The following is a 14,022-nucleotide window of genomic DNA, read 5'->3' as shown; positions in this document are numbered from 1 at the left end:
TGTCCAGAGAAGGCTTCTGGGGCAAGTCAAAGGCAGTGCTTACATTGCTGATACTGCTGGTGAACCTGGAAGCAGTGTAGAGGTGGAGAGAGGAGGGAAAGCGATGCTAGACAGAAGGGAAGGGGTGAAGAGAGAATGGAAAACAATGTCAGACTACAGGGAAAGGGAAAGGAAAAGGGGTATGGAAAGAGGACAATGCAATGCCAGACAGAAGGGTGGAGGGAAAGTGATGCCAGACCACAGGGAAAGGGAAAAGGAGAGGGGAGCGAGAGGATGATATGATGCCAGACAGAAGGTGAAGGGGGTGGAGAGAAAAGAGAGTGATGCCAGAACACAGGGGAAGGAGAAGAAGGTAGGGAGAGGAGGGGCAACAATGCCAGACCAAAGGAGAAGGAGGAAGCAAGAGCAAGGGTGAAGAGTTGGGGAAGAGAAGGGGCGGGGAGGGGAGAGAAAGGTGGGATGCATGAGGGAGGGGAGACTGGGAAAAAGCTGGATCTGGGGAGGGGGAGAATGAGATGCAGTACTACGAGTCAGGGGAGAGAAGAGGGAGAGATGCTTCCCCTTCTATCTCCCTCCCTCTCTCCTGCACTCTCACCCCAGGGCTAGCAACATGGGAACTGGGGGGGGGGGGGGGATGGGGACACAGAGGGCAGATGCTAAACATGGGGGAAACAGGGACACAGAGGGGAGGTTATGGAAAGGAGAGTAAATATGTCTTCATCTGTCTGTTCGTTCTGTCCTGGCAGATGGTAGTACAGGTCTACCAGAATACTCCTTCTCTTCACACATGGAATCTCTACCAATAAGGATTCCACGCTGCTATCTGTTTCATGAAAATGTTTTATTTTGTTTGATTCAATTCCCTTTTTAGCATATAGTAACCCCCCTCAAATTTGATCCACTGTATCATTGTTATAAAATTTGTACCCTGTTAACAGTGTCCCATTGATTAGAAGGAGGACCACCAGGTCTCTGAGATGCCTATTATATCTTCCTCTTCATTTAGTGCTATATACTCTAACTCTCCTTATTTTTTAGGCTTCTAGCATTTGTATGCAGACACTTCAAATTGTGTTTTTTCCTTGCATCTACTAGATGTACATAAGTACATAAGTACATAAGTAGTGCCATACTGGGAAAGACCAAAGGTCCATCTAGCCCAGCATCCTGTCACCGACAGTGGCCAATCCAGGTCAAGGGCACCTGGCACACTCCCCAAACGTAAAAACATTCCAGACAAGTTATACCTAAAAATGCGGAATTTTTCCAAGTCCATTTAATAGCGGTCTATGGACTTGTCCTTTAGGAATGTATCTAACCCCTTTTTAAACTCCGTCAAGCTAACCGCCCGTACCACGTTCTCCGGCAACGAATTCCAGAGTCTAATTACACGTTGGGTGAAGAAAAATTTTCTCCGATTCGTTTTAAATTTACCACACTGTAGCTTCAACTCATGCCCTCTAGTCCTAGTATTTTTGGATAGCGTGAACAGTCGCTTCACATCCACCCGATCCATTCCACTCATTATTTTATACACTTCTATCATATCTCCCCTCAGCCGTCTCTTCTCCAAGCTGAAAAGCCCTAGCCTTCTCAGCCTCTCTTCATAGGAAAGTCGTCCCATCCCCACTATCATTTTCGTCGCCCTTCGCTGTACCTTTTCCAATTCTACTATATCTTTTTTGAGATACGGAGACCAGTACTGAACACAATACTCCAGGTGCGGTCGCACCATGGAGCGATACAACGGCATTATAACATCCGCACACCTGGACTCCATACCCTTCCTAATAACACCCAACATTCTATTCGCTTTCCTAGCCGCAGCAGCACACTGAGCAGAAGGTTTCAGCGTATCATCGACGACGACACCCAGATCCCTTTCTTGATCCGTAACTCCTAACGCGGAACCTTGCAAGACGTAGCTATAATTCGGGTTCCTCTTACCCACATGCATCACTTTGCACTTGTCAACATTGAACTTCATCTGCCACTTGCACGCCCATTCTCCCAGTCTCGCAAGGTCCTCCTGTAATCGTTCACATTCCTCCTGCGACTTGACGACCCTGAATAATTTTGTGTCATCGGCGAATTTAATTACCTCACTAGTTATTCCCATCTCTAGGTCATTTATAAATACATTAAAAAGCAACGGACCCAGCACAGACCCCTGCGGGACCCCACTAACTACCCTCCTCCACTGAGAATACTGGCCACGCAATCCTACTCTCTGCTTCCTATCTTTCAACCAGTTCTTAATCCATAATAATACCCTACCTCCGATTCCATGACTCTGCAATTTCTTCAGGAGTCTTTCGTGCGGCACTTTGTCAAACGCCTTCTGAAAATCCAGATATACAATATCAACCGGCTCCCCATTGTCCACATGTTTGCTTACCCCCTCAAAAAAATGCATTAGATTGGTGAGGCAAGACTTCCCTTCACTAAATCCGTGCTGACTTTGTCTCATCAGTCCATGTTTTTGTATATGCTCTGCAATTTTATTCTTAATAATAGCCTCTACCATCTTGCCCGGCACCGACGTCAGACTCACCGGTCTATAATTTCCCGGATCTCCTCTGGAACCCTTCTTAAAAATCGGAGTAACATTGGCTACCCTCCAGTCTTCCGGTACTACACTCGATTTTAGGGACAGATTGCATATTTCTAACAGTAGCTCCGCAAGTTCATTTTTTAGTTCTATTAATACTCTGGGATGAATACCATCAGGTCCCGGTGATTTACTACTCTTCAGCTTGCTGAACTGACCCATTACATCCTCCAAGGTTACAGAGAATTTGTTTAGTTTCTCCGACTCCCCCGCTTCAAATATTCTTTCCGGCACTGGTGTCCCCCCCAAATCCTCCTCGGTGAAGACCGAAGCAAAGAATTCATTTAATTTCTCCGCTACGGCTTTGTCCTCCTTGATCGCCCCTTTAACACCATTTTCGTCCAGCGGCCCAACCGACTCTTTGGCCGGTTTCCTGCTTTTAATGTATCTAAAAAAAATTTTACTATGTATTTTTGCTTCCAATGCTAATTTCTTCTCAAAGTCCTTTTTTGCCCTCCTTATCTCCGCTTTGCATTTGGCTTGGCATTCCTTATGATCTATCCTGTTACTTTCAGTTGGTTCTCTTCTCCACTTTCTGAAGGATTGTTTTTTGGCTCTAATGATTTCCTTTATCTTACTGTTTAGCCACGCCGGCTGACGTTTAGTCTTTTTTCCCTTTTTTCTAATACGTGGAATATATTTGTCCTGAACCTCCAGGATGGTGTTTTTAAACAGCATCCACGCCTGATGCAAGTTTTTTACTCTGCGAGCTGCTCCTTTCAGTCTTTTTTTCACCATTTTTCTCATTTTGTCGTAATCACCTTTTCTATAGTTAAATGCTAGCGTACTTGATTTCCTAGTTTCACTTCCTTCAATGCCAATATCAAAACCGATCATATTATGATCACTGTTATCAAGCGGCCCTCGTATCGTTACCCCCTGCACTAGATCATGAGCACCACTAAGGACTAAGTCTAGTATTTTTCCTTCTCTTGTCGGCTCCTGAACTAGCTGTTCCATGAAGCTGTCCTTGATTTCATCAAGAAATCCTATGTCCCTTGCGTGTACAGATGTTACATTAACCCAGTCTATATGCGGGTAATTGAAATCCCCCATTATTATTGTGTTGCCCAGTTTGTTTGCGTCCCTGATTTCCTTTAACATTTCCGCATCCGTCTGTTCGTCCTGGCCAGGCGGACGGTAGTACACTCCTATCACTATCCTTTTCCCCTTAGAAGTTGATGAGGATAATGTACATCCTTTAACCCAGTGTCATTCCACTAGAACCTCCTGATTCAGAGTTACAGTCCCTACCTTCTGAAACTCCCTACCTCTAGATTTACGCACAGAACCATGTTTCAAACATTTTTTAAAAAACTTCTTAAAACCTGCTACCTCTCTATGGCATATCTCTCTGCTATCCAACCATCTGAACTGAAACTCTTGTTATTTTCTCTGGAGTGCAGTGGCTTAATTGCAGCTTTCACTGGATGTCATGTCTCTTATCAAGCTGTCCCTCCATAGTGTGTCTTAGTAATTTTAATTTTCACCCTTTTTAACCTACTCCTTCTAATAATGATTGATTGTAATTTAGGCTCCTTTCATGTCATTCCCTTTTCATTCCCTATGCATTTATCTTATTCTATTGTAAACTGCCTTAACTACTTTTAATTTGTGGTAGATCAAATAAAATTGAAATGTGAGGGTTTAACTACTATATTATAATTAATTTCCTACTTTACATAAAAAAAATTCTGTGTTACCTATTACTATGTAAGCCGCATTGAGCCTGCTTTTAGTGGGAAAGTGCGGGATACAAATATAATAAATAAATAAATAATCTGTGATAATAGAACCCCACATTGAGAAAGGGATTGTGTTCTTGGCGGTGTCGGAACTCAAGGGGAGCACCTGTGTTCTGAGGAGAGGGTTATGAGGGCCAAGGTGATCTAGGAACAGGAATGGAAGTGGGGTCTGTCTCCTAGCAGGTCCAAGGAGAAGAGCCAATAAACTTGACAATCAAGAAATAAGGATTAACTTATTGAGACTATATAGGAGACTGCTTAAGAATGAGTCAGGACTTAGAGAGTGAAAAGAGAAGACTGATAATTGACCGCAAAGTAAGAGGTGCTTTCTTTCCATAAGGTTTGAAGTCTACAAAGACGAAAAGACTAGAGTGGAAATGCAGTCACTAGCCTGGAAAAAGCCAAAAGAGTGTTGAAAGATAAGGAATCTGAGAATCAGCCTTTCCTTGTCCTGTGTGTTTAAAATGTATGTTGCTGGATTTTCTTAGAGACATATTTGGGTTTTTTTATCTGTTTTAAAGAAACTGTTCAGTAAATCTCTTTTTTTCTTTAATAGCACTTCAAATGAAACAATTACCATTTTGAGCTGGACTGTGCTGTTTGCTGAGTGATACTGCTGACACAAATGAGAAGAAAGCAGTGGCGAACCAAGGGGGGGGGGGGCGGTGGGGGCGGTCCGCCCCGGGTGTCGGCGGGTGGGGGGGTGCTCCGTCATCTCCTGCTACCACCCTACGTTTTTTTTAAAATCCATTCAGCGAGCGACGCAGGCAGCGCCTCGTGTCTGCCCTGCTATGTACTGTCAAAAAAGAAAATCGCTTTGCCGGCATCGGGCCTTCTCTCGCTATGTCCCGCCCACTTTTGAGGTAACTTCCTATTTCCTCGAGGGCGGGACATAGCGAGAGAAGGCCCGACACCGGCAAAGCGATTTTCTTTTTTGACAGCACACAGCAGGGCAGACACGAGGCGCTGTCTGCGTCGCTGCATGGATTAAAAAAAAAAACGCAGGATGGTGGCAGGAGAAGAGGGCTCTGTTGCTCTCCACGGAGGGGAGGGGAGGGGAGCTCAGATGGGAGAAGGAGGTGGGGGAGCTCAGAGGGGAGAAGGGAATTGGGGAGGGGTGAGGGGAGCTCAGAGGGGTTCGCAGAAGGGAGAAGGGAACTGGGGAGGGGTGGGGGAGCTCAGAGGGGTTCGCAGAGGGGAGAAGGGAACTGGGGAGGGGTGGGGGAGCTCAGAGGGGTTCGGAGAAGGGAATTGGGGAGGGGTGGGGGGAACTCAGAGGGGTTTGCAGAAGGGAGAAGGGAATTGGGGAGGGGTGGGGGGAGCTCAGAAGGGTTCGCAGAAGGGAGAAGGGAACTGGGGAGGGGTGGGGGAGCTCAGAGGGGTTCGCAGAAGGGAGAAGGGAACTGGGGAGGGGTGGGGAGCTCAGAGGGGTTTGCAGAGGGGACAAGGGAACTGGGGAGGGGTGGGGAGCTCAGAGGGGTTCGCAGAGGGGACAAGGGAACTGGGGAGGGGTGGGGGAGCTCAGAGGGGTTCTCAGAGGGGAGAAGGGAACTGGGGAGGGTTGGGGGAGCTCAGAGGGGTGCTCAGAGGGGAGAAGGGGATTGAGGAGGGGTGGGGGTGCTCAGAGGGGAGAAGGGGTCTGAAGCTGGAACTGGGGTCCGACAAGGGGGCAGGAGGGAGAATGGGTCCATGCCTGGGGCAGTTGGGAGAATGGGTCTTGGGCTGAAAAGGGGGGTTGCAAAGCATGTGGTGGATGAAGGGGGCTGGAACTGGGGGCTGAAAAGGAGGGTATTTGGGATAAGGGGGCTAGTGCTAGAACTGTGGGCTGAAACGGGGCAGGGGCTGAAACTGTGGGTTTTAAAGGGGACAGGGAGAACTGGCTGGGGCTGAAGCTCAGGACTGGTGAGAGAAAAGGGCTGGGGTTGAAACTAGGGGCTGAAAAGGGGACAGGGAGAAGTGGCTGGGGGCTGAAGCTCAGGACTGATGGGAGAAAAGGGCTGGGGACTGGTGGGATAGTGGGGCTGAAAAGGGGGGCCGGTGGGAGATGTGGGCTGGGGCTGGAACTAGGGACAGGTGGAACTGGGGGCTGAAAAGGGGGGGCAGAGAGAGAGGGGATAACAGACCCTGGAAGGAAGTAGGGAGCATGAGGGAGGGCAGACGATGGATGGGAGAGGGAGGGCAGACGGATTGAAGGGGCAGAGAGAAAGGTCAGATGGTGGGTGGAAGGGGGAGAGAGAAAGAAGGCAGACTGGGGCAAATGGTGGATGGAAGGGGCAGAGAGAGAGAGAGAGGGCAGACAGTGGATGGAAGGGACATTAGAGAGGGCAGACACTGGATGGCAGAGAGAGAGCAAAGACAGATCCTGGATGGAAGGAAGACAGTGAAAAGAAGATGAGGAAAGCAGAAACCAGAGACAACAAACTGTAAATATATATTTTTATTATTTTGCTTTAGGATATAGTATTGTAGCTGTGTTGTTTATAAATAGAACATGTAAATAAGGTAATCTTTTTATTGGACTAATTTTAATACATTTTGACTTAACTTTCAGAGAACAAAACCCCCTTCCTCAGGTCAGGATAAGATACTGTAACAGCACTATATTGTACTGACCTGAGGAAGGAGATTTTGGCCTCTGGAAGCTAAATGTATTAGTCCAGTAAAATGGTATTATTTTATTTTCTGCATTTGTTTTATTTCTATTTGTTAATTTGTAAAGTGGTGATTAGTATTTGTTAGTTTTTTCAAATTTACATCTGCTGTCTTTATATTTAGCACACTACTAGGGGACATTTTCTGTTTTTGTGGTGTTGCATTGTATGCAGAGTCTGGCATCGGGGGTTCAGTTTAATTTTTGTCTAAATAGAAAGTTTATGATTACTTATTTTATAGTGGATTAGGGTGTATCTGTGTTTGTGAAAAAGACATGGCTTTCGGTTGGCATTGACTGTGCAGGATCGACGATCTGTACTAATCTGTCTGTTTTCGTTTTACAATAGGTGAATTGATGTTCTAGTGCTCACTGTAGTGTTTAAGATGCTTTCCTTTTCTTTGTGTGACTCGTAGAAATGACTGCTTATGGTATGGTAGAATTGCTCTATAGGTCCTGAGTGTTTTGTATTCTCGGTATGCCTAGTACTGGATTTGGGGGGGGGGGGTGTTAAAAAATGACCGGCCCTGGGTGTCAACTACCCTAGGTACGCCACTGGAAGAAAGACCTCCAGTTTTGTAGGGCCTTGAAAGCTTTCGTTTCCCCCTCTTAATGTGGCTCAGGGAGAGGTTAAGAGTATGGAGAACCAGTCTCTGGTCACTCCCACACCCTTGGATCTGCCCAAAGGTTACCCCAGGGCTGTGTATAGTTTGGAACAAATGGCATTTTGCTGAAAATATTGCCTCTGCTACAAGATGGAATCAATGGTGACAGAATACCAAGCTGTATTTACCTGAGCAAGCAGCAAAACAAAACAAAACAGCAGAAAGGGCTTTCAAGATATGACCAAACAAATGTGCTTTTTTCAAAGACCCAACACGGGTTGTGTTTTGGTGACACTGCATGTACGTCAGAGGTCAATCTTTACATATGTGATAAAGTCACATCCAGGATAGTTGGGTTAAGGCAGCTTCAGTCTGAACTACAAGTCCCAGAAGGCATTGCAGGCAAGGAGCCAGGGGGGGTGAGATGGAAAACCCGGACTGGACTCCTAGCTGCAATAAGGGAGGACATGGGTGTAAGCTAACAGGAGGTGTAGATTGGCTGCCACTAGGGGGAAAGAGAGATAGGAAACCCTGTGTGCAGGAGCTCCTCATTAGGCTAATGCTCAACTCAGCTGGTATGGGTGTGTAGAGATGCTAATGAGTGGAGAATGATTGGTTGTGAAGGGAGAAGCCAGGGATTGATTGGGCAGGTGGGAAGGAGTTGCAGCAGTTCAGTTCAGGGAGAGCAGCAAGGAAGGCGAGAAGCAGTTGCAGGCTGAAAACCCTTGGGCAGGGAGGTCCCTAAAGTACTGGAGTCTGAGAAGTATTTGCAGGCTGAAAATCCTTGGGCAGAGAGGTCCCTAAAGTACTGAAGTCTGAGAGGCAGGTGCAGGCTGAAAACCCTTGGGCAGAGAGGTCCCTAAAGTACTGAAGTCTGAGAGGCAGGTGCAGGCTGAAAACCCTTGGGCAGGGAGGTCCCTAAAGTACTGAAGTCTTGGAAGTATTTGCAGGCTGAAAATCCTTGGGGTAAGAAGAAGTCCCTAAAGTATTGACCTTACTAGGGAAGCTGTTGCAGGGGGAATCCCTTGGGTGTGAGAAGTCCCTAAAATATGGAGCTCATTATGAGGGTGAAGAGAATAGAAGTATAACTGCTGCTTTGTGAGTTAACTATGGTGATGAATTGAATGGACTGCTGCTGTTTGGAATTGAACTAATGTTTATGGTGCACTGGATAAATAGCCTAGACTGAAGTCGACTGTAGCCTATATTGAATCCTGACATGTGCTAAGAGCCTTCTGCTTAAAGGGGACTACTGGCCATACACTTTCAGGTGGCTTATAGGTGCTTAGGATTGAAGGTGAATGCTGCTGTTGGAACTGTGTACTAGAAACCTGCATGGAATAAAGTCCTTGAGTTTGAAGTTACTGGTGGATATCTGTTTCTTCATTGTACCGGGAGCCTGTGGTTAGGGGAGATTGTTCTATCCCTGGCTGCACAAGAGAGGCGCCTGGTTACACATGGCACATAAAAAATGTATGAAAACAGAATAAAAAACAAGCATAATTTGTATTAGTAAATTGGTATCTTTATCCAGTTAGCTTTAACTGGCAATTTAATAGCACCAAATTGCTGGTGAATATAACCATATAATTATATCCAGTGAACTATATCTAGTTGCAGAAATGTTAAATATAAATTACTTTTTGCATCAACCTTCTCATACGTCAGTCCGAAATCCTGGAATGTTCTACCACGGCAGCTGAAAGAGACTGAGGACCACCAGCTCTTCAAGTCATCCTTAAAGACATTTTTTATTCAAGAATGCTTACCCCACTGCCAATACTAAAACCTAGTCTCCCTCATCCCCCATCTTATCCACATGTTCATTCCCCTCCCTTTGACTTTATTGAATCCGTTCCTCATTGATTTGTACCTGTTTGTAAATTTATAAGCCACATTGAGCCCGCTCTTGTGAGAATGCGGGGTATAAATGTACCAAATCAATCAATCAACTTTAGGACAGCTGTCATGCCAGAACAGATTTGTCTGGTTAACTTTAGACAATCAACGCTAAAAATCAGTGTTGACCAGCTAAAATCAAGTCGCATCTCCATGATGCTTCCGATGCCACCTCTTCTCTGACAGGTAAACTTTAACTGATGAGCTGGTTTGCCAAAATTTTAATGCTAAGTTTGGTGGGGTGAGGGGGAGGGGAAGAGATACTTAAAGAAAAAAGCATGGATCTGTTCAAGTGACTCCAAAAGTTACCTGGACAAATAAAACTTTGAATATTAATCCCTTAGGGGATAATTGTATATAGCAGGGGTAGACTGACAGGGTTTTGGGCCCCTGGGCAATAAGAGTCATGGGGGCCCCATTGGGTCTCACATCTCTCCCTCCGTCCCACCCGATCCAACATCTCTCCCCCTCCCCTCTCCTGATCTAGCATATTTCTCCCCTCCTGCTCTCCAAATCCATCTTTCTTCCCCCCCAGATGCAACATCTCTCCCTTTCATTTTTTCTCCCTCCCCCAGGTGCATTATATCTGCCTTTCCCTTTCCCTGGCTGCACCATCTCTGCCCCTTCCCTTGACAACTCCACCATCTCTGTCCCCTCCCCTACAACTGGGTCCATCATCTCTGCCTCCCTCCCTTAGGTACAACATCTTTCCTCCTCTCAAGGCCAACATCTCTTCCTCTCTCCTCTTTCTCCTTAGTTCCCAGGTTCAGCTCTCCCCCTCCCCCTGCATTTACCTCAAAAGTTCCTTTCTCTGTACAGGGTCCTGGCATAGGTTGTCTGTCACTGATTGGAACCTTCTCTCTGCTGCGGTCTGCCCTTGCAGAAGCAGGCAGTTACATCAGAAAGGAGCAAGCCATGACAGAGAGAAGGTTCTGGTCAGTGGCAGACAGTCTATGCCAGGACTCTGTATGAAGAAAGGAACTTTTGAGGTAAACACAGGTGGGGGGGAAGGGGTTCAGAGACAGTGGAGATGCCGAAGAGGGGGAGAGGAGGGGTGTCAGACCTGGGGATGGAGAGGAGGAGTTACTGGGCCCCCAACTGCTCTGGGCCCTCGAGCACTGCCCAGTTGCCTGAATGGTCAGTCTGCGCCAGTATATAGTGTGTCAAAACTTAGACACCAATTAGTTGTCTAACTTGTAGTGCTAAATGGCAGTTAATGGCAGGGGTGAAGCAGTAATTAGGCACTTAAGCACACTAAGGAGTTATTCTATAACCAGGTGAGTAAGTATTCTAGTGTGTAGCTGCAAAGGAGGCATTCACGTGCGACGGGCATGGGGGTTCCAAATATTTAAGTGCATGCAGTTAACTGCTTCATTTACACCTGCCATACAGCAAGTGTAAGTGGTCATGCCTAAATTTAGGCACCTAATTAATGACTTATGCTAGCATTCTGTAATGGATTAGGTATACAGACTTGCTGTTATAAAATTTTAACCTCAGTGCTTAGATTTGGGGCCCCTAACTATTAATGCTCTTTATTAAATTGAACTCTTAGTGTTTTATACAAACTTAGGTATGGGTAGGACATGTAGCATGAATATAACAGGTCTGGAGTGTGAATGGTATTTTTCTTTTTCTTTTTTTTTTTTAAACCACTAACATTTTACTACCTGGTGAATTAATTTTTTTTCCAGTCTAAAGCTCTTGACTTTTGCTGCCAGCCTGACATTTGTGAACAATGCAATGCTGAGCTGTACAGCTTGCCTGTTTGTGAGCAGCAGGAATATTTGCATATTCTGAAATGCTATTTTTAGTCTGTTAAAGGCAATGCTTAGAGCAGGAAGTGACTGGATCAGTACTTGTGTCATTTCCTCTCCTCTTAGCTCTTATTTACTGCCAGCTGCTTTGTCTTTGGTACATAATTGTCTTTGATACTTCTGTTTTCGTGTGTGATTCATGTCTAGTAAACATTTTTGTGGCAGGCCGGTATTTTGCAAAGGAGATCATCAGTCACCGGTTCAGTTACTGCTTCCTCTGACTGTGGCCACTCGACTTAAAAAAAAATTTGCTTTCTGTACACATCAAATGAAATAAAAAGGATTGAACCTTTGAGACTAGGATATATATCCGTTCTTCCATTATAAGATTTACTTCTAAAAACATTCATTGCAATGTGATTTCATAAATAAGACTTTTTCTTTTTAATTTTGTGAGGGTGGGAGAGAGAAGAAGATTCTCTCTGGTAGTCTGTGCTACACTTTCTTTCCAGATGTTATTCCCTGTTGGCACTGGCATCCTCTGTTATCCTGTTGGAAGGATGGAAGCCTTCTCTAAGCTACTCTCTTTCCCTGCTGGAATGAACCACTTCCATGGTCCGGCCCCAAAGAACATAGACATGAACTAAAATTCAAAGAGGAGAATTTTTGAAACAACACCCAAGCAAGACTTGGAATGTCCTGCTCCAAACATCCAAAAAAAAGTCCATCTCACAATTTTCAAACAGGAAAGACATCCTGATTTCCAGTTCTAAAATACGTGGGAAGGACAACTTTCACTGGAGGCATCCATCCTGAACCAGTGGCGTTCCTGGACTCGATGGCACCCGGGGCGGAGCACCGATGCGCCCCCCCTGCTAGATGACACCCCCCCGGGTGCACGGCGTTGGGGGGGTACCACGGCACGCGCCTGCTCCTCCGAGTTCGCTAAACTTTGTTCGCTGCAGCTCCCTCTGCCCCGGAACAGGAAGTAACCTGTTCCGGGGTAGAGGGAGCTGCAGCGAACGAACGAAGTTTAGCGAATTGGGAGGAGCAGGCGTGCGCCGTAGCACCCCCCAGCGGCGTGCACCCGGGGTGGACCGCCCCCACCGCCTCCCCCCCTTGGTACACCACTGTCCTGAACAACCATTTTACAAACTGAAATGTTTAAATTATGAATGGGGGAAAACAAGGCACAGAGACATCTTTCTGGCAGCATTCTTATTAAAATGACCACACAGATGTCTCTGCAGAACAGAGAAGTAGCCTAGTGATTAGTCAGTGGACTGTAAATGTAATATAATATAGTTCTTGTATCCCACCACCTACCAATAAAATAAAGGTTCAAGTAGGAAAAAAAATGAACTAAAAAAGAACAGGTGAACAGTGAATAGTTTTACCAAGTTAAAAGCACTGAGTCAGGAATTTTTTGAGCCTTATAAAATGTAAGATAGGATGGAGAGGTACGTAAATCCAGAGGTAATGAGAGTCAAAAGTGGACAACTTGATAATTAAAGGAATCCAGCAAAATCTTCTTAAACCATATTCCTGAAAATGATAGAAGAATTAATCAAAAATGATCTCTAGATCTTCTGAGACCTCGGTCTAAAGGGAAAGATTACTAACTTTAAAAAATAATCTAATCTGGGGAAGAACCATCAAACATCCTAAAAATCATGCAAGCCAACTTAAAATAAATACGGGCCTGTATAAAAAGAAAGTGAAGAAATATCAACATGGCCATAACTGTCAATTTTTCCAAATGACACATGAGATTAGCAAGAGTATTTTGAACAAACTGAAGCCTAGCTTGTAACCTAACTGAAAACGAAAAATAAAGATAATAATCTAGATGGGACAGAACATAAGGGTCCTTTTACTAAGGTGTGCTGAAAAATGGTCTGCAGTAGTGTAGGTGCGTGTTTTGGGTGCGCGCAGAATCATTTTTCAGCGCACCTGCAAAAAATGTCTGTTTAAATATTTTTGCCAAAAATGGACGTGCGGCAAAATGAAAATTGTCCCGCGTCCATTTTGGGTCTGAGACCTTACCGCCAGCCATTTAACTAGCCGCTAAGTCTCACACAGTAACTAGGCGGTAATGGTCTACATGTGTCAAATGCCACTTGACGCACATGCAATATGTGCATCCGAAAATAAAAATTATTTTCGGATGCGCATATTGGACACGTGCCAAAAATGAAATTACTGCAAGAGCCACACAGTAGCCGGGTGGTAACTGGATTTTGGCATGCGTTGGGCACGCATAGATGCTTACACAGCTTAGTAAAAGGGACCCATAGACCTGAGCTAAAATAATAGAATCTTTTTTGTCACCCAAAATCAGCTTTCGATTATACCGATTTGGGTGACCCTGTGAGAAGGACATCCGATTTGTGTCGAAAGATGGACGTCCTTCTCTTTTGAAAATGAGCCTGTAGGGCTCTTCAGCTTGGAGAAAAAGCGGCTGAGGGGAGATATGATAGAGGTCTATAAAATATGAGTGGAGTTGAACGGGTAGATGTGAAGCGTCTGTTTACGCTTTCCAAAAATACTAGGACTAGTGGGCATGCGTTGAAGCTACAATGTAGTAAATTTTAAAATGAATTGGAGAAAATTTTTCTTCACTCAACGTGTAATTAAACTCTGGAATTCATTGCCAGAGCATGTGGTAAAGGCAGTTAGCTTAGCGGAGTTTAAAAAAAGGTTTGGACAGCTTCCTAAAGGAAAAGTCCATAGAGCATTATTAAATGGACTTGGG

Source organism: Microcaecilia unicolor, chromosome 1, assembly GCF_901765095.1.
Source record: "Microcaecilia unicolor chromosome 1, aMicUni1.1, whole genome shotgun sequence".
Lineage (NCBI taxonomy): Eukaryota > Metazoa > Chordata > Amphibia > Gymnophiona > Siphonopidae > Microcaecilia > Microcaecilia unicolor.
Note: the sequence above shows the minus strand (reverse complement) of the source record.